General features: G+C 43.3%; 1 protein-coding gene and 1 long non-coding RNA gene across 3 annotated transcripts in view; one reads left to right on the top strand and one right to left on the bottom strand.

Annotated features, from left to right (window-relative positions):
* The window catches only part of Sik3 (SIK family kinase 3), a 211375-nt gene that overhangs the window by 131294 nt on the left and 60325 nt on the right, over window positions 1-19756 (bottom strand). The gene's annotated exons all lie outside the window — the stretch shown is intronic.
* Gm46110 overlaps window positions 13233-19756 on the top strand; it is a 31729-nt gene continuing 25205 nt past the window's right edge. Inside the window, exons 1-2 of the long non-coding RNA XR_003948323.1 lie at window positions 13233-13309; window positions 14830-14889. This is a non-coding gene — a long non-coding RNA (predicted gene, 46110). The remainder of the gene's footprint in view (window positions 13310-14829; window positions 14890-19756) is intronic.

Below are 19756 nucleotides of genomic sequence, written 5' to 3'. Positions count from 1 at the left end.
ATGCAGGTTCTCTCTACTATGCAAGCAAGTGAGGAGGGTGAGGATTGCAAGCAGGAAGTGGCATGTCCACATTGTGCACAGAGCAGAACTCACAGACTTCACAGGCTGACATAACTAAGTGAGAGGGCATGGTGGTATCTCTGCAAATGGAACATTGAACACAGGCAATCTTGAACCTTTTCTCTATGTGTCAGATAACAAAGCACGGCCCGTGAGCTGCTCTGTTTTAAGGAAAACAGCAAACTTCACAGATTAATCTTGTGGAATATTACACACATGCTTAGGTTTTAAAATGAATGGTTTTAAGGCATCATAGACAAGACACAAATGACAGTGTACTCCTATTAATCCCCAGAAAGAGTCTAGAATGGGAAGTCAGCCTCAGAACTGGACTACCACCTCAGCTAACTCATGGTGTGCCACTGGCACACGCTCTCTAGTGCAAGCAAGCCATAGCTCTCCACTAACACAGAAGGAGCAAAACATTTTGGTAACTGAAGACTCAGATGTACCAACCAGCTCCCTCCACCAAAAGTCCCTCTCCAAAGGACATTCTATCCAAAGTGCTGGTGTATGCAAGGGACCCTCGACACAGCACCGTGACCCTTCACAGATGCTCACCCACCACACTGTGCTCCCACCACACTGTGGTGGGTCGGAGGAGCTTTCAGACGTGAGTAATTGTTTTTTCCTAGAAATTTGTTACAAGGTGAATTTGCAATAAGAGTTCTATGTAACCAAAGTGTTTTATCTTAATCACTAAAAACTGCACTGTGTTCAATTCGTTAATACTTCAATCATCAGGACATTCTTTTCGTAAAGTATGAGATAAAAGAGATCTCTGGAAAGTGAAATTACGTTCTGAAACCTAGGGGTATGAAGGGTAAAACTCAGGCATGGAACAATGGCCTAACACCCCACGGCTCAGTACTTAGAAGGATCAAAGTGTTAATTAATAGTTTAAATTATTATTTAATTAGTATCAAATGGTTTCATTAGTTAAAAAGAGAGGGAAGTAACCATTTTAATACTCTAACTTTGAAGAAAACTACTAAATGACAACCATGAAACTTGGATTAATTCCAAAACAAGCAGGACTAAGAAATGGGTCCTTCAGCCTCCACGATCGCCAGGGACACACTAATGTGTGTCCCTACCTTGATTTCCACAAAGACCATCAGATGGGTAACAGCAACCCATCATAGAGGCTTTGAACAGTGTTAATAAATACCCTGCTAGAATTAGAACTTAGGGCTTTGTGATCCCAAACTCCAAACTGTAATAACTCTGAAAAGCTATCAATTTGTTATTGTGAAACAAGGGGGAAGAAAGGAAGGAAAGGAGAGGGAGAGGGAGGGAGGGAGACAGGAGAGGGAGAGGGAGAGGGAGAGGGAGAGGGAGAGGGAGAGGGAGAGGGAGAGGGAGAGAGAGAGAGAGAGAGAGAGAAACTAGGTAAGTTAATGTACTGGCTGGTTTTGTGTGTCAACTTGACACAAGCTGGAGTTACCACAGAGAAAGAAACCTCCCTGAGGAAATGCCTCCATTAGATCCAGCTGTAAAGCATTTTCTCAATTAGTGATCAAGGATGGGAGGGCCCATTGTGGGTAGTGCTATCCCTGGGCTGCTTGTCCTGGGTTCTATAAGAAAGCAAGCTGAGCAAAACAGAGGAAGCAAGCCAGTAAGCAGCACCCCTCCACGGCCTCTGCATCAGCTCCTGACTCCAAGTTCCTCCCCTGTGTGAGTTCCTGTCCTGACTTCCTTTGGTGATGAACAGCAATGAGGAAGTATAAGTTGAATAAACCCTTTCCTCCCCAACTTGCTTCTTGGTCATGATGTTTTGTGCAGGAATAGAAACCCTGACAAAGACAGTTAGTTAATGTACTAAGGCCATCAGTTCAAGGCCAGCCTCAGCTACAAGAAGCTAACCTTGAATAAGAGGGACCCTGTCTCTAAAATAAAATGATTACATAAATCGATTTTAAAAATACATTTAAGAAGGGGTTTGTAGAGTTTGTTTGTTTGCCAAGTGGAGCTCCACTCCAGCCTCTCATCCAACACCAGGCCCGACTGGTTAGCTTCTCTAGAAAACAAGTACACCCAGAAGGGGTGGCGCACACTTTAAGCCCAGCACTTAGAGGCAGATCTCTGAGTTCAAGGCTAGCCTAGTCTACACAGTGGATTCCCAGATAGCCAGGGCTACACAGAGAAACCCTGTCTTGAAAACAAAAACAGGGGCAGTGGTGGCACACGCCTTTAATCCTAGCAGAAGCAGGCAGATTTCTGAGTTCAAGGCCAGCTTGGTCTACAGAGTGAGTTCCAGGACACCCAAGGCTATGCAGAGAAACCCTGTCTCAAAAACCGAAAAAGAGAGAGAGAGAGAGAGAGAGAGAGAGAGAGAGAGAGAGAGAGAGAGAGAGAGAGAGAGAGAAAGAGAGAGAGAGAAAGAAGGAAGAAAGAAAGAAAGAAAGAAAGAAAGAAAGAAAGAAAGAAAGAAAGAAAGAAAGAAAGAAAGAAAACAAGTATGGCCAAGTGTGGCAGCATGCACCCATGGTCCTGCAACACAGACTGGAGGGGGAGGGGGCAGCATGTGCCCGAGGTCCTGCTCCACAGACTGGGACAGGGGGATTCCCTGCTCCGAAGAGCTTTAGACCAGTCTGGGCAATGTAACAAAACCCAGGATCAAGTGTCAAACAAAAGAAAGGAGAGAGGGAGAGGAAGGGGGTATATCACCATACTAGTGGGAAACAAACTGGTTATGCAGCGTCTTTGAAGCAGAGATTTCTGTGCTTAGCTACTGAGCCGGAGCAAAGTTTATGCCCCCAAATCTGTTTCTTCAACTGTCAAAGAGTGGAACTGTCTGGATAGTTTAATGATGTTTAAATTACAATATGTATGTAAAAGCACTTTGTGGGTTAACAAGACAAAACACAGAGCATTAATAAGCAAGTACTATGCGATGCTGTTTTAGTATGGGTAAAGGAGGGAGAATAGATGTGAAAATATGCTTTTTATTCAAAACTACGAAATAACTCTTGTGTTACTCCCTTCCTTCTGCTGTGACAAACTGCCAGTGATAAACAACTTAAAGGACAGAAGATATTATTTAGGCTCCAGGGTTCAAAGGTCCCTCCTCCCAGCTCTGGGTGACAGACACTGCTATACCAAGTTTTTAGATGGATGTTCCCTATCTGAGTACTTTACCCACTGAACGTCCTTCCAGCCTTGCCGTGATGCTCTCAAAACACTAAGTTGATTCTAAGTTGATTACTTCTTCTGTCCCATGCTGGGATCACAGCCAGTGCCCATGTGTGCAAAGCCAGCATTAAGGCAGAACTAGGTTGGTACTTTTTGATACCAGTAACTAATCAGAATCATTGTTATAAGATCTCTTATGGGTGGTGCAAATGGTACAACCCCTACACCACAAGTCAGCAAATGTTGCCAGGGAAGAAGCCAAAAGAAAAGCTAAGGCCATCTGGCACAGAGAATGGGAGTCTGCAAAATGGAAACTGGAGTGAGTGATGGTTTAAAGAAGACAAATCCATCTCAGCGTTCCAGAGATGAGGTCAGATGGCGGGGATGACGTAAGAGAGCACACATCACAGTGCAAGCTGCAATTGTTCAAATGAAGACGTAGGAAGCCTCAAGAAGTGACCCGCTCAAGATATGGAGGTAGGGAGAAATAAATAATTGCTAAGTCAATACAAAATAAGCATCTCATAATTCAACAGAGCTTGATCAACTAACAAAACTCATTAGAAACCAACACCTCCTCTTCTGCCAATACTCAAACTTAAAAGTCAATTCATTCATTACAATTATCAGATTGTAAAAGAAAGGCTTTGGTCTCTCTCCGCATTAATTGTCATTTTGTTAAAAAGTAATCAGTAAGGTTTGATGTCCAGGAGGTCAACAGCAAATGCCGCAGTGACACACTGGCCATGACACCGTCCAGTGAACGGCGGGACTTTAAACCACTGAGATTGACGGAGTGTCTGAAGGGTGAGGACGGAACCAATGTACGTAGGAATTCATACAAAACCAAATAGTAACTCCCCTTTAAGCAAAGGGAGACAGGAATATCTGAGGTCGATTTTGGCAGTCCAGGCTTAGGTCTGGATTAATCTGAACGGTAAGTAACCATGAATACTAAAAACCAGTCAGGGTTCCAAGGTAAAGTCAAGATATCAGCAGACGAAAGACTAAACAATGGGCTGTAAAGACTACAACTGCATTTTGCTATCCCCTTGAAAGTCCTTTCAAAGAATAAAGAAAAGACCAGGGGTGGTGGTCCATGTCTGTAACACCAGCAATGGGGGCTGAGGGAGGAGGGTCCTGCGTACAAGGGCATCGTGGGCAACACAGTGAGACCCTGTCACACAATCAAAGGAAGGGGACGCTGTGTTGCTCTGTAACTGCAGTTCACCTCTCCAAAAGATTCAACCGACTGCAGAGAAACTTCCAAAGCACCAGCTAAGTCCAAAAGCAGGGACATCATTACATACGGCACATGAGCAGGGACATCATTACATAGAGCACATGAGGCAGGGACATCATTACATAGAGCACATGAGCAGAGACATTACATAGAGCACATGAGGTGAGATGTTGTAAGCACCAGCCTCTAGTACAACACAGGGACTAGATGAAGCCTGTGGGGATTTTATATCGCATTTCTACTCTTCTGTATTCATTTGTGTCATTTTACTGTGACACTGATCTCTCAAGACATATGTCTCCAGTGCCAGCAGTGACACCCACTAACCTGCAGCTATACTACTAGTTAGGCTTCACCTGGAGGACTAGTAACCTTCTCCCTGATAAAGTTTGTTTTTAAAATATACATGGGCAATATTTTAAAATACTGTCTTTAATATCACAGAAGCAGAGTTCCTTTAAAATTATTTGCTTATGTTTTGTTTTGTTTTAAGGCAAAGCATTGCCATTAGCCCAGGCTGGCTTCAAAGTCCAAGCAATCCTCTGGATTCTTCAGGGATTACAGGAGTCATCACATGTATCATATGAAGTGATAAGACATCATCTTAATAATCAGAGCTGGGTGTATTATGTATGTCAGTCTGCTGCACGGTTCATAGCTGTGATCCTGTCACTCAGGAGATGACAGGAGAATCAGAGTCAGGGTTATCCTTAGCTCCATACAAAGTTCAAGGCCAGACCAGGCTACCTGATTCTTTGTCCGTACAAACACAAACAAACAAACTAACTAACTAACAAGGCCCAGGGGTTAGGCAGAAAATACAACTCAGTGGGGAGTGCTGCCCAGCACTTACAGGACTTCTTCCAAGTCCCTGCCCATCACCAAACAACACCGGGGCTATGAAACCATCAGCCTTTGCTCCTGAACCTTCCCTCGGAGGAAAAACACTAATAAAGCCGTTATTGAGATGAGTGATCCATGGGCATTGGGGTGCATCATTTCCACCTGACAGGGAAGGTAGTTCAAAGCTGTACTGTCCCCCAGGAAAGCCGCCACCTCAACCACATCAGTAACTAGCTGAAACAAAACACACACAGGAGAAGAAAGAACAAGCTCCCGATAGGGGTTCGACTAGGGAGCTAGAGCCAAGTGTGCATTGGTTTGTTGAGAAAGGTCTCATAAGAGCCAACATCGCTGGTCCCCACAGAGCACACACTTTTACAAGAACTGCAGCCACCCAGTGTAATCTCAGTCATTTTATACCAAAAGAGAAAACTCTTAAGATGCAAGGAGAAAAACAAGCATTAAGCTGTCAGAACTATTTGTACAAACGAAAAACAGAATTACAAGTCCACAGAGAAAGAGAGGCACTGACCAAAGGTCAGCCACTTAGTACAGATTTGTTCAGTCGCCATGGCCAGAGCACAGGGACACAACTCTTTACACAGCTCTCCAAACATTGACTGAAGTCCATCGCAGCCTGGAGGGGTAAGAAGAGACACTTTGAAAACAGGGAGATGTAGCCTAAGGGTTCACCTGACTAGCCCTATATGCCTTCCACCTACTGCTTAGTTATTTTGCTACTAAAGTCAAAACACAACAACAAGGTGCTGGCAGGATGGAAAGATGGCTCAGTGGTTCAGTTCCCAGCCCCCACACTCCATTTCCAGGGACCTGATACCTTCTTCTGCCTCTCCAGGTACCAGGCACACTTGTGGTGCACAGATATACCTGCAGGCAAAAAACCCATATATATAAAATAAAAAATTTTTAAACAAATAACATCAACTGATTGCTTGGTTACAGGATGCCTCTCAATTTCTCACAGGAGTAACAGACGACCTCGGTCTGTGGCAGTGCTGAGCACTATTGAGGGCAGCGACCTCTGAGGAGTGGGATGCTCTGCTTATCAATGTCTTTACCAACAGGATCAAAGTTTCACTCACTGGTTAAAGAACCTGCTTTGAAGCACTTTCTGATCATGCTAGAAGACCTTTATATCAACAACAACAACAACAAATACTTTAAATAAGCTTGATTTTTGTATTAGCTATACCACAAGGTCTGACCATTTAATTACACAAGTAAAGGAGTCTGAGGTTTCATTGCAAGGAAGCACGGAGGAACCTAGTGAATGAGAGGAATTCCCACCATCTTATTAAAGCTGTAGCTGCAGTACCGAGTCTAAGCTCTTCACTGTATACATTTCCTGGAATATAGTTCTCTACCTAAAAAAGTCCCCTGAGTCCAAGACATTTAATAGGCAGACCTGTGAGGTAAGCACAGCAAGGTTTGCTCTTGCTGGCAGTCGACACGTCCACCCTGTGTGCACTAGCTTTCTTCAAGTATCAAAGGCCATGTGCCATTACAGCCTCCGTGGAGTAGGAAGCCCTGGGGGAGTACAGACGCGGGCCCTGCCTGTGTGCATGCATGCATTATCCAGCCAGCAAAACAAACTAGCAGGATTAGTTAATTGTCTAGATACTGGGACAAAATACCTGGCAAAAGTAACCAGATAGAAGGTGCATTACAGGAGGTGGGGGGGGGGGGGGGGAGAAGAAGGCGGTAGCAGCAACTGGTCACATCACATCCACAGGGAATAGGCAGAGAGGAAGGCTAGTACTCATCTTTCTCCTTTTTATTCAAGCCAAAACCCAAACCATATAATGATACCTTCCACTTTTAGGGCTGGTCTTCCACACAAAATAACTAATATACATGATTGCTCATAAGCGCACCCAGAGACTTTCTATTTCCATAGTGATTCAAAAATCTTAAATGGAAACAGAATGGGGTTGAGTAGCCTTAGCTGATCTGGTACTCACTCTAGAGCCCAAGCTGGCAGACATCAAGCCCTCTGCTTCAGCCTCTCCAGTCCTGGGATTGCAAGGGTATGGCACAACACCTTGCATAAATGACAACATGTAAGAAGCCATCTGGTGGGCTGGAGAGATGGCTCAGCTGTTAAGAGCACTGACTGCTCTTCCAGAGGTCCTGAGTTCAATTCTCAGCAACCACGTGTAATGGTCACAACCATCTGTAATGGGATCTGATGCCCTCTTGTGGTGTGTCTGACGACAGCTACAGTGTACTCGTATACATAAAATAAATCTGGAAGAAAGGAAGGAAGGAAGGAAGGAAGGAAGGAAGGAAGGAAGGAAGGAAGAAAGGAAGAAAGGAAGAAAGGAAGGAAGGAAGAGAGAGAGAAAAAAGAAAAAAAGCCATCTGGTGAAATAACCAAAATTAAGGTCATTGTGCTTAGTAGTTTTACATCAACCTAACACAAGCTAGTGTCACTGGAAGAGAAAACCCTCAATGGAGAAAGTGTCCCCACTAGGCTGGGTAAGCCTGTAGGACATTTTCTCGATTGATGACTGATGTGGGAGGACCCAGCTCTCTATGGAAAGTGCCACCCTTGGACTGTTTTTGGGTGCTATAAGAAGACAGGTTGACAGGCAGAAGCCACATGCCTTTATTCCCAGCACCCAGGAGGCAGAAGTAGGTTAATCTCTTAAGTCCAAAATGGGCCTTGTCTACAGAGTGATCTCCAGGCCATCCAGAACTACACAGTAAGACCCTGTCTCACAATACAAAAAAAAAAAAAAAGAAAAAGAAAAAGAAGAAGAAGAAAAGGGGGCGGGGGTAACACACAAGTACAGCCACAAGAAATGAGTGATTCTTCCGAGGCCCCTGCCCTCCTACTTCCTCAACTTCCCTCATCTTCCCAAGCTGCTTTGGGTTCCAACTGTCGAAACCTAACTAACACAACAGTAATATTTTCTAAATGCAGTCTACTGTGAAAATCAAGTGAGTATTACTTTTCAAAGGTCATGTAAGTAGCCCTGGAATGTCCCACAGCACTAAGCAGGAGTTTGCATCAGCTATCTCTCCAGTGCTCTTGTGTATGATCTCACTGAAAAGACATCACTGCCATAAAGCTGACTGGTGGAGCGATTAGGTGGGCACAGCCCTCGGCCGCCTGAGTGCTGAGACTCCCGCTACCTAATCAGAATTGATTTTACTTTTATGTGTGCCTGTGCACCTGAGTGCAGGTGCCAGAGGAGTCCAGAAGAAGACATCAGATCCCTGGAACTGGAGTCACAGGTGGTCGTGAGCACCCAACAAGGGTGCTAGGAACCCACCTCCGGTCCTCTGCAAGAGGAGTAAAAGCTCTTAATTGCCGAGCCATCTCTAGTCCCCAGGAACATTATTTAACATTTACAAACATCCAGCAGCTAAAAGGGCTTGCTACTGAGTCTGACCTAAACTCCATCCTCAGGACCACAAGATAGAAGGAGAGAAATCAACTGACAAGAAATACTTTCTTTTTATTGTAAGTATCAAGAAGTCCGATGTGCCGGTGTGGCCCAGGCTGCTACCCGTTCGTCAACCTAACCTGCATCTTGGCAGTTTCACTCATCCAAAGGGAGTAGCCAAACAGTAAAACTAAGTACCTCCATGTGGAAAAAGAATAGGGAAAAATCATTAAAATTCAGTACAAGAGATGAGGGGAGGGACACAGTCAAGGCCCGGGCAGCAATGGTGGAGAGCTTTTGGGAACTACTACTGATGAGGTTTGTTTCCGCACATCAGAGTTTCTTATAAAAGCTTGTTTTTATAAGTTCATGCATATTCATGATGTGACTCACTTGGTGGGAACATGCAGTCATCCAGAGGCAGTGCAGAGGCTACAGCTTTCAGCTCTGGCTTACGCGTCAGACTTAAAAGGTTATAGTAGCGTTTCTTGACAATGTATTAGTCACTGCTGCTAACTATACATCTCTAGAGACAGTATGGAAAGCAAGGCGGGCTAGTGGCACACAGGGTTGACAGCAGGAAGAGGTAGAAAAGTCAAGCCACATCAGGAAATAACGTGGAACTCTGTTCACATCTGCATGCTTCGTCACCCTGGAAATTTCACATCAGAGACCTTAAATAAGAATTCTGGGCTACTTGTCTCAAAGTGACTCAGCCGACCTATCTTCACTGTCTGAACATCTGATGAGACAAGGCAAGAGCAACCGGTCCACAAGCACCCAAGCTATCACAAAGCCAAGTATAACCTGACCTGTAACGGACGGGCATGTCTCCTCCAAGTCTCACGTCATTCCACTTATAAGTGAAAACCACATTTCAAGTGAGCAGCTTGCTGTCCAGGATCCACCAGTACTTGTAATAGAGACTGAAATGTGCAGGCATTTGCCATTTCAAAAGCAACTGCTGTTTTAGTACTGCTGCCATTGCTACTTCTAGCAAGGAGAAAGTGGCCTGTCTAGAGCTGGTCACACAAGAAGCTCCGTTCCTATGGCTTCCACACCTGAACTCTGCCTCAACATCAAACCCTTCCTTGCCTTTCACCCTGAGACCCGTCTTCCTTCATCTACTCAAGACATGTCTATTAAATACATTAATTATTAAATACTCTAAGGTAATAAACAGTGCACACAGTTCCTGCTTTAGGTGGTCTGAGAAGGTGTGTTACAGTCTAGCTTAGTGGTCAGGGACACTCTAACTGTGGTAGGGAGATAAGTACTCTGATGTGGCACTGAGGAGTGGGAATAGGGTGAGGAGGTCTCACTGTGGGGGCCCCTCCCTGGGAAGTTACAGTAGCATCGGAGCTTGAATGTCATAGAGATCTGGCAAGTGGAGACCATGGATGATCAATGGCCCTCGGGCCAGAAAAAAAGACACGTAACATCAAAGGAAGTGCCTTGGCACAGCCTATAGTCACCACAGGCACTGCAGACATGAGGCTGTAACAGCAGGAGCCAAGCTCTAGAGCCCAGGCACACAAACGCTGGGCTAAGGACAGCAGGCTTTGCTTTACTGGCAATATTGGACAGTGAACATGAGTAAGATGCTAAAATCCAGGATTTAAAAATACAAACTCGCTTTAGTGGGCGAGATAAAAGAGGGATATGAGACCAGAAATAGGCACAGAGTTAGACTCCAACGCAGCAGCACATGAAATGTGAGGCCCTCAATTACAAACAGTGAAAAGGGGGAGGTAACAAATTAGGGTGCTATTTTGGAAATAGAATCTTAACACATGGTAACTGACAAGATGTACTGAGCAAAATTCAAAGGGAAATGTAGGCTACCTTCCAGACTTTCTGCTTCCAGCACGGAAAGGTCATGTAGTCCTCAGGGAAAGTGGATGAGTTGGTAAACTTCACACACTTGAGTTTGTGAAGCATGGCTTAAGGCAAAGGCATCTAGTGGGCAATATGAAACTGGGTTCTACACTTCTAAAGAAACAAGCTATTATATACTGTAAACTGTAGTGGAAGGGGAAGGGCTGGCTCTGATTAACAGAAGCAGAATGTAAACACAAATGCCAGGTTGAGGACAGAGCCATAAGAAACCCAAACAGTCACAGAGAAAGGAAGAGCGATGTCAAGGAGCAGAAGAGAGATGAATGAAAGGCCAGGAGCCCAGAGTGGAGGTGAGAACAGGCGGCTTTCCTTCCCTTTTCCACTCTGCATATAATACATGTGTGTGTGTGCATGTATGTACGCATGTGTGTGTGTATCCCCTACCCAAAATCATGAAAACCGAAAGCTTCTCTGTACATTACGTTGATGACTACTTAACAGTGTACTGGGCCCATGAACAGTGACTTCACACCTCAAAATCTATTCTAAACATCCAGGAGCCCCAACTGTGGCCTTATATGCAAAATTATTCATCAGAATATTATTTATAATAGTTACAAAGGAGAAAAATCTTAAACACACAGCAGAAACTCAAATAAATTATGGTAAAGCCATAAAACAAGAGTATGAGCTGTTTGAAATTTGTATTCATAGGTAGTTTTAACTGACATATAAAGTACTTAATATGTTGAAATGAAACCCAGCATATTCAGTTAAGTGTTTAAATATATAATATATATTTATATATAAATAAAGATGCAGGGGCTCGGGAGATGGTGTCATGGGTCATGTACTTGTGTCCAGGCATGGAGACTTGAGTCTAGATCCCCAGCAGCCTCATAACCGAGTATAGTACCAGTACTGGGGACCTGGGCACAGGAAGGTCCTGGGGACTTGCTGGCCAGTTAGTCAACCACAACAGTCAGCTCTAGGGTCAGCGAAAGACCTCACTTCAAAAGATACGTGGAGAGCAATAGAGGAAGGTGACTGCCCTGTGACCTGCACACATGCTCACACAAGCGCATCTGCACACCGTGAACATTCACTTACATACTACACACAAAGGCAGGAAAGCAGGTAGGCAAACATAAAATGTAACAGATGACTGACAGGTACTGAGACTGCACTACACTCTGTAGGCTTTTTTTTTTTTTTTTGATTTATTAAGTTTAACTAAACACCTCGTCCTCTGTCCATGCTTATGGGCCACCTGTACATCTTCTTGGTAAAATGTCTTTCCCCTCTTGCCAATTTCTAACTAGTTTACTGGGGCTTTCTTACCTGGAGACTGGAATTCTTTATTCCAGAGGCAACAAGCCATTTTTTAATTGTGGGGCACTAATTTGAGACTATTCCATCCCCTAACAAAACCCAAAGATATTCAAGACCCTTGTCCAACATGGTATATTTACATGTACCATAATATGCCTCTAATATTAATGATCTTAAAATCTTCTGGACCTACAATTGGATGGCTCCTCAGATGAGGAACTCACGGGCACAGGGCCCACCTGCACTGCTCTTTTACTGAACATCTGATTGGTGAGTTCTTTTTCCCACTCTGCAGTAAGTTTGGCCATTCTATAACGTGGCTCAGGCTGGCTGTGACCTCCTGACCCTTCTATCTCCGCCTCCCAAGGGCTTGGATTACAGCACATTAGCATAGTTTTCAGATGAGCAAAAAGAAGTAACAGATGACAGGTACTGAGACTGCACTACACTCTGTAGCACTCTGTAGGCATTTATTTATTTATTTATTTATTTATTTATTTATTTATTTTAACTAAACACCTCGTCCTCTGTCCATGCTTATGAAAGCAGCTTTTGATGAAAGCTTTTGAAGCCAGCTTTATCACTTTTTCCTTTTATAGATCATGATTTTTGGAGTCAAATCTGAGAATTCTTTACCTTGCTCCTGTTTCCAAAAATTTTTTCTACTTTCTTTTTCCAGAAAATGTTTAGCTTTTCAGTTTACATTTAAACCTGTGATCCATTTTTGAGTTGACTTTTGAGATAAGAAATAGTAATGTAAGCTATAAAGATAGTTAGGCAAGGCAATAGTGGCACACCACTTCTAATCCCAGCACTTAGGAGGCAGGGGCAGGCAGATCTACGTGAGTTCAAGGGCAGCCTGGTCCTTAAAGCGAGTGCCAGGACTAAACAGAGAAACTTTGTCCCAGAAACAAACAAACAAACAAACAAACAAACCACCCACATAAGAAGCCAGGCATGGTACTGTGGGCAGTACCATGACTGTGAGATGAAGAATACATGAGGACCCCAGGGTTTGCTGATTAATCTACCCAGTTGGTAAACTCCAGGTTCCATAAAGACCTTGTCTGGGAGAATAAGGTGGAGAACAAGAAAAAAGGAGATACAGTATTGACCTCAGGCCTCCACTCATACTCATACAACATGTATGTGCACCCCTCACATACACACACTCATACATGTATGTGCACCCCTCAGACACACACATACTCATTCAACATGTATGTGCATCCCTCAGACACACACACACTCATACATGTATGTGTACCCCTCAGACACACTGACTGAACACCTCTGAGGCTATATTAAAGAGTCTGTCATCAAGGGCTGGGCGCGGTAATAATGCCTTTAATCCTGGCTCTAGGGAGCTGGAGACAAGCAGACCTGTATGAGTTTAAGACCAGCCTGGTCTCCACAGTGAGTTCATGGCACCCAGCAACATAGTGTAAGTCTAAAAACAAAAACTGTTCCAGGTGGGGAGAGATGGCACAGAGGTTAAGAACACAGGTCATTCTTACAGAGACCCAAGTCCAGTTTCCCACACCCTCATGGTGGCTTACAACCATCTCTGTAAGTTCACTTCTAGGGGATCCAACAGCTTCTTCTGGTCTCCAGACACCAGGTACACATGAAATACACAGACATACATACATGCTGGCAAAACACCCACACCATTCAAAAGAAAAGGCAGTTTGCTGTTTTCCTTTCCCTCTCTAACACACTTCCATCCCATGGCCGTTCTAGTAGCCCAGCCAGGAGCACATGCACCTCCCTGTTAAGTAACTCACTGTATGCTGTCATCTACACATCCAGTTTCTAGGCTTTGCTTGCTTGCGTGTGTGTATGTATATATGTATATATGCATGCATACTACCTGCATGCATGACTTCCCTGTGTAGATGAGAAGAGAGCATCAGATCACCTGAAACCCATGTAGACGGTTTTGAGTTACCATGTGGATACTGGAAATCAAGCCTAGGTCAGATGAGTTAGTAAATAAGATAATGGCAGAGACAATGCCACAAACTGCTCACTGCAGCTAGGACATATACAAACTTAAAAAACAAACAAACAAACAAAACAAAAAACGCAAAGCCTTACTGGGACAGTAGAGACAGTAGATATAGCTCAGTGGTAGATCACTTACCTAGCATGTATAAGGTCATGTGTGCATGCTTGTACATGGGGGGTGGAGGGATGGCAGAGACAGACAGAAAGACAAAAAGAGGGGGAGAGAGGGAAATTGCGAGGCATAGTGACAGATGGCTATAATCTCACTCATGTGGCGGTTAAAGTAGACAAAATAAATAATCCTGAGTTCTAGGCCAGCCTCGGCTATATAGCAAAGGAGAAGGAGAACCTATCAAAGTCACAATTTTAAGACACCATTCTATTGTTTGTTTTTCTGTTTAAAAAGAAACACCAAAAAGATTCCACCCCTTCAGTGTGAGTCCCCTACATTTAAGGGTGATAGGTACATCTTATAAAGAAATGCCCATTGTTTTCTTTTATATTTTATTTTATTTGGGGGGGGGGGGTTGTCAAGAAAGAGTTTCTCTGTATAGCCCTGGCTGTCCTGGAACTCACTCTGTAGACCAGGCTGGCCTCGAACTCAGAAATCTGCCTGCCTCTGCCTCCCGAGTGCTGGGATTAAAAGCATGCGCCACCACGCCCGGCCCCAAAACTCCACTTTTATTTAAATAAAATATTTCAGAATCAGAAAACAATGGGCAGCCGTTTCGAAACCCTGTCTCGAAAAACAAACAAACAAAAAAAAAAGTGGAATTTTTGTTTGTTTCTTACTTTGGGTAGTAGAAAAGTAGCTAAAAATGAGCAAATATCCCTTTCAAATTCTAACATCTGTGGTCCAAGATGGAAGCCCAGTAACGGTAATAGCAATCATTCGTCTGCCTTTTGTGCATTTCTTCCATTAGTGGGCTTTTGTTTGCTTTTTAAAATTTTGAGATATGAAGAGGATGTCATCTCACAATGAAGTGGCCAGGATGGCAGGCATGGACCATGGCAGTAAGTACCACAACTAGATTCTACCAATGATCTGGTAGGAGCACTTAAAACATTATCTCTCACATGATGCCACATATACAGGTTGGAGGTGCACACATGCACACTATTCTCTGCAGTGCACACATGCACACTATTCTCTGCAGTGCACACATGCACACTATTCTCTGCAGTGCACACATGCACACTAGTCTCTGCAGAGGCGAGATAGGAAAGAAAGTGAATGCATGCTCTCAACACTGGGCTTCCCTGCAGAAATCCTTAGCGTCTCTGCTTATTCTGGCCAAGCTAGGTAACAGATTAAGGCACTTTTAAAGACTTTATTTTGAAGATACTTAGAAATAATACTTCCTCACATGAAAGAGCGTATGTTATATTTAACTGAAAGCAATAAACTTCAGTCATCTCTGGTGTCATAATATAGGTTATAATTTCTTATCCTTGACCTACAATTTAGTAAGCACGCACTCATAAATATTTTTATTTCTCTTAAGCCTACTACTGTCCTATATTGGTTTATTAAATAACAATAAGCCTAATCTTGACTAACCCTGTTGGTCTTAACTCCCCCATACCACCATCCAAAAAAATTATTTCTGCTCTAGTTTCATCATGGAATACAACCACACACACCCCAGAAAAAAGGAGGAGAGGTGGGGGAAGGAAAGAGGAAAGGTCAGCTTCACATCTCTGAGCAGTCAAAATATATCGGAAGGTCCATGCATCAAATTCTCTCATTTCCTTATTCAAATCTTACTTAAAACAGGATGGTATAGTGCCACACACCTTTAATTTCAGCACTCAAGAGACAGAGACAGGCAGTTCTCTGTGAGTTTAAAGGACAGCCTGATCTACACAGAGAGTTCTAGGACAACCAGAGCTGCATAGAGAAAGCTAGTCTCCAAAAACAAAAACAAGAAAAAGAAAAGGAAAATCTTACTTTTTATCTTAGAATCGTTGTTGTGGCTGGAGAAACGGCTCAGAGGTTCAGAGCACTTGCTGCTCTTGCAGAGGATCTGGGTCTGGTTCTTAACACCCACACAGTGACCTCTGACCTCCTCAGGCACCAGGCATGCATGCAGTGTACACTCGTGCATATAGGTAATTTAAGTGCTTATCTCATAACATACATCACACAAGAAAAGAAAAACACGATTTACAGCAAGCATCAGTAGAGAGAATAGTACAAAACACAAAAGTTACAAGACAGAATTCGTTAAAATGTTAATCTACTCATTCAAGAAAAAAGACCCTTGCATATCAAAATAACATGTGGTGTTTACAGTGGTGCCCTAGACAATACTTAATGTGTTTAATGTTCACACAAAATACAATGCCCTTTTGTTAGCTGATCAGCTCTGTAGTCCACAGACCCTTAACTTCAAACATGTACTGGCTCTGGGAACTTGGACAATTTTATGACATTCCCCAAGAACCAGTCTCCCTTCCATGTAAAATGAAATTAATAAAAGTTCATCATGGGGATGTTTTCTGACATGGAATCAGTGGGTAGGCATACATGGAATAAGATGTGTAGTTAGGACATCACTTGGTGACTTCCGGTCGATGTGTGGACCTATGTGATCAGTTCTTCAAACACGATGCAGTTCCCTCCCTCCTATCTTCTTCCCCTCAGTTCCACCCACTGATACAGAGATGGGTACCACTGATTCCGCTTCTACAGCACAATGGAATCAGGCAGCATAGACTAATGGCGTCAGGCTTCTTTCATTCTATGTAATCAGCAGTTTTTAGATTCATCTTTTTCTAAGCAGCATTTTATTGTTTTCAGTTTGGGGGTTGAACTCAATTTTTTTTTCAAACAATAAAAAAACATATGATTAAAATCTGTTTATAAGAAGTATTCATATGATTAAAATCTGTTTATAAGAAGTATTCATGATATGAAATATCTTATCACCAATATTAATACATTCATACATGAAGCCCTGGCTGTTCTAGAACTCACTCTGTAGACAAGGCTGGCCTCAAACTCACAGAGGTCTATCCTTTGTCTCCTGAGTGCTGGGATTAAAAGCATGCACCACCATGCCCAGAATACTCATCATCTTTTACCTAATAGACACCTTTTAATTCCACAAAATACTGAATCTTCAAAACTAAAGATAAATTTCTATACTAGATAACCAGGAGGTTCTGTGCCAACAGCATTGCGGCTGATGTGTCTGGCAGACTGTGGCCTCAGCATCCTTACCCAGGAGCTCCTGACATGAACAATGGAAGCAGTGTCTAGCCATGGCCAGCACTACTGAGTACAGATAATGTGGCAGTGTACACGACACAACACTATTTCCTGGAATGGGAAACAAGGTGCAATTCTAAAAGTTCATCTGAGAGCTTTTGTTTGTTTGTTTGTTTAAGACAGGTTCTCACTATGTAGCCCAGACTGGCCCCCCAAATGCTAGCTGGGATTCAAGGCATCCACCTGACTAATTGTCTTTTTTTTTTTTTTTTTTAAGACAGAGACTCATTAAGTTAACTAGGTTGACCCAAAATTGCTGAGGCAAGTAGTCTTGCGTCAGCCTCCCAAGGGCTGTGATTACAGGCACACATCACCATGTCTAACTAAATCAGTCTTCACTACTCATGTGTGTAACATATGTACTTTGCTAGAACCCAAGACACATTCTTTTGGAACAAGAGAAAATGAAAAGATACCTTGATAGAGTACTTGTAAAAAGCCCTGGGGTTTTATGCCTAGCACCATAAAAGCCAACCTAGCAGCTCATTCTTACAATCCTAGCACTTGGGAGGTGAAGGTAAGATCAGATATTCAAGGACATTCCTTACAACTCAGCAAGTTCAAGCCAGCCTGGGATACATGAAGTGTTTGGATGGATAGATAGATAGATAGATAGATAGATAGATAGATAGATAGATAGATAGATAGATAAGATTATATAGATAAAAGGAAAGAAAATGAAAGGAAAAAGCAAATAAAAACCATTAACATGGATACTCAGAGTCTCATGATAACATAAACAATATGCATCATTTCCTGAAATTAAGATACTGAAGCATGGAAATAGTCTTAAAGAATCTCAAGGAAAGAAATACTTAGAAAGAAGGACCCGAGGAAATACAGGGCCACAGCAGCCCTGTGTGAGGCAGAGGGCTGCGCTCTCTCTCACAGCTGTCTCTGTGCTGAGGACTGAAGCTGGGGCCTTGTGAACTCTAGGCAAGTGACTTCCCCAGGCCTTTTTTCCCCTACAGGGTCTCACTAAGTAGCTCAGGCTGGCCTTGAACTTTCACCATCTTGGTCTCAGCCTTCTGAGAAGCTGGGCTCCCAGGCCTGCACCCAGATCCGCCTTCACTGTGACTTAGAGAAGAAGCAAACCACTTGAGACAGGTGTCAAAAATCGAGCTACTACATGGCACTCTTCATGGCAGATAGTTTAGGAAATAACTCATGGTTTATTTTTTTCTCTACAATTTGTTAAAGGGAAAAAGAAAAAGGAAAAAGATCTAAATATACCCTCTTCAAGAACTCAAAATAATTTTATTTAGCAGTAGTGTAGGCCTTTCTCACACAAGAATGAGCATACTGATTACAATTATTCCATCACATAATCTGCCCTTAGCATATGTCTAGTTTCTCTAGAACGTGTTTGTCTCCAAGTCCAAGGCAGTGCAAAAAGCACACTAGACGGCCCACCAGACAGAACACGGACACATGAGCGGGGTCCCCGGAGCTCACCTGAAGGGCAGTTAGTTGTAAACTACCTGATATGTATGTCAGGAAGTGAAAGCTAGCCCTTTGCTCGATCACCAAGCATTCTCAGCCATTCAACCATCTCCACATGCCCATGTTTCCAGTTTTTAAAACTTGGTGGAGCATGAGGCATGTACCTTTAATCCCAGCACTCGGGAGGCAGAGGCAAGATCTCGGTAAGTTCCAAGGCCAGCCTGGTCTACATAGTTGAGTTTCCAAGTCAGTCAGGGCTACATAGTGAGACCCTGACCAAAAAAACAAAACAAAACAAAACGTTAATGGTAAAAATCAAACCTAAGTAAAGAACATTGTTATTCCCACTCTACACGCTGCTACACACACACACACACACACACACACACACACACACACACTAGAGTCAGCCTACTAAGGTGCTAATTGAGGTGGTTCCTAGGTTCCTGGTCATAACTTTGGTTGTAACCAAGGGAGAGACAATAGGACCACAGTACTTTCATCAAAGCCAAAGGCAAAAAGAGCATGATTGAAAAAGTTCAAGAGATTCTAAGTTCTTATAAAATGCTCGAAAGTAGCCTCATGCCATTTAACAGGCAAGGACGACTGCCAAGGAAACCTACTGAGTAAGTCTGCCTTAACACATTAACAGTAGGCCTTGCTTTCAAGCAGCTGACATTAACAATAAAAACCAACCACAGAGATAGCAAAGCAAAACAACATTAAGGGCCACATGACTCATGGGGAAAATTAGGATATTTGAGTTCGAAACAGAGAGTCATCACCAAGGACCAGAATAAGTCTAGAAGTTCACTAAAGATGGGCAGCAACTTAAGCAGGCTGTTAGGGAAGGGGGTGCAGCACTCCACCCACACACACAGTCCTGTCCTCCCTGCCTGTCTCTGCTCACAGGCTGCTGGTAAAGGATGTGAACCTGACTCCTTCCATCAGCATTAAGCAATAAATGTGAATAAGATGAAAACTACAGAGAAATCCTGGGTTCCTACCCTTCCAAACAGAAGGAAAAGAAGCATCAAGATGTAAACCAGGCAGAGAAGCCCTCAGTGCTGCTAGGGCCAGCAGTAAACAGAATGTCTAGTGCAAGTCCTAGTTACACAAAACATCTACTGTGCAAGAGGGGTGAGTGCCCTAGATGAAGAGACA

The sequence above is a fragment of the Mus musculus genome, chromosome 9 (genome assembly GCF_000001635.26).
Source record: "Mus musculus strain C57BL/6J chromosome 9, GRCm38.p6 C57BL/6J".
In the NCBI taxonomy this organism is placed as follows: Eukaryota; Metazoa; Chordata; class Mammalia; order Rodentia; family Muridae; genus Mus; species Mus musculus.
The sequence above is the reverse complement of the archived record's forward strand: the minus strand, read 5'-3'. Positions and strand labels throughout refer to the sequence as shown.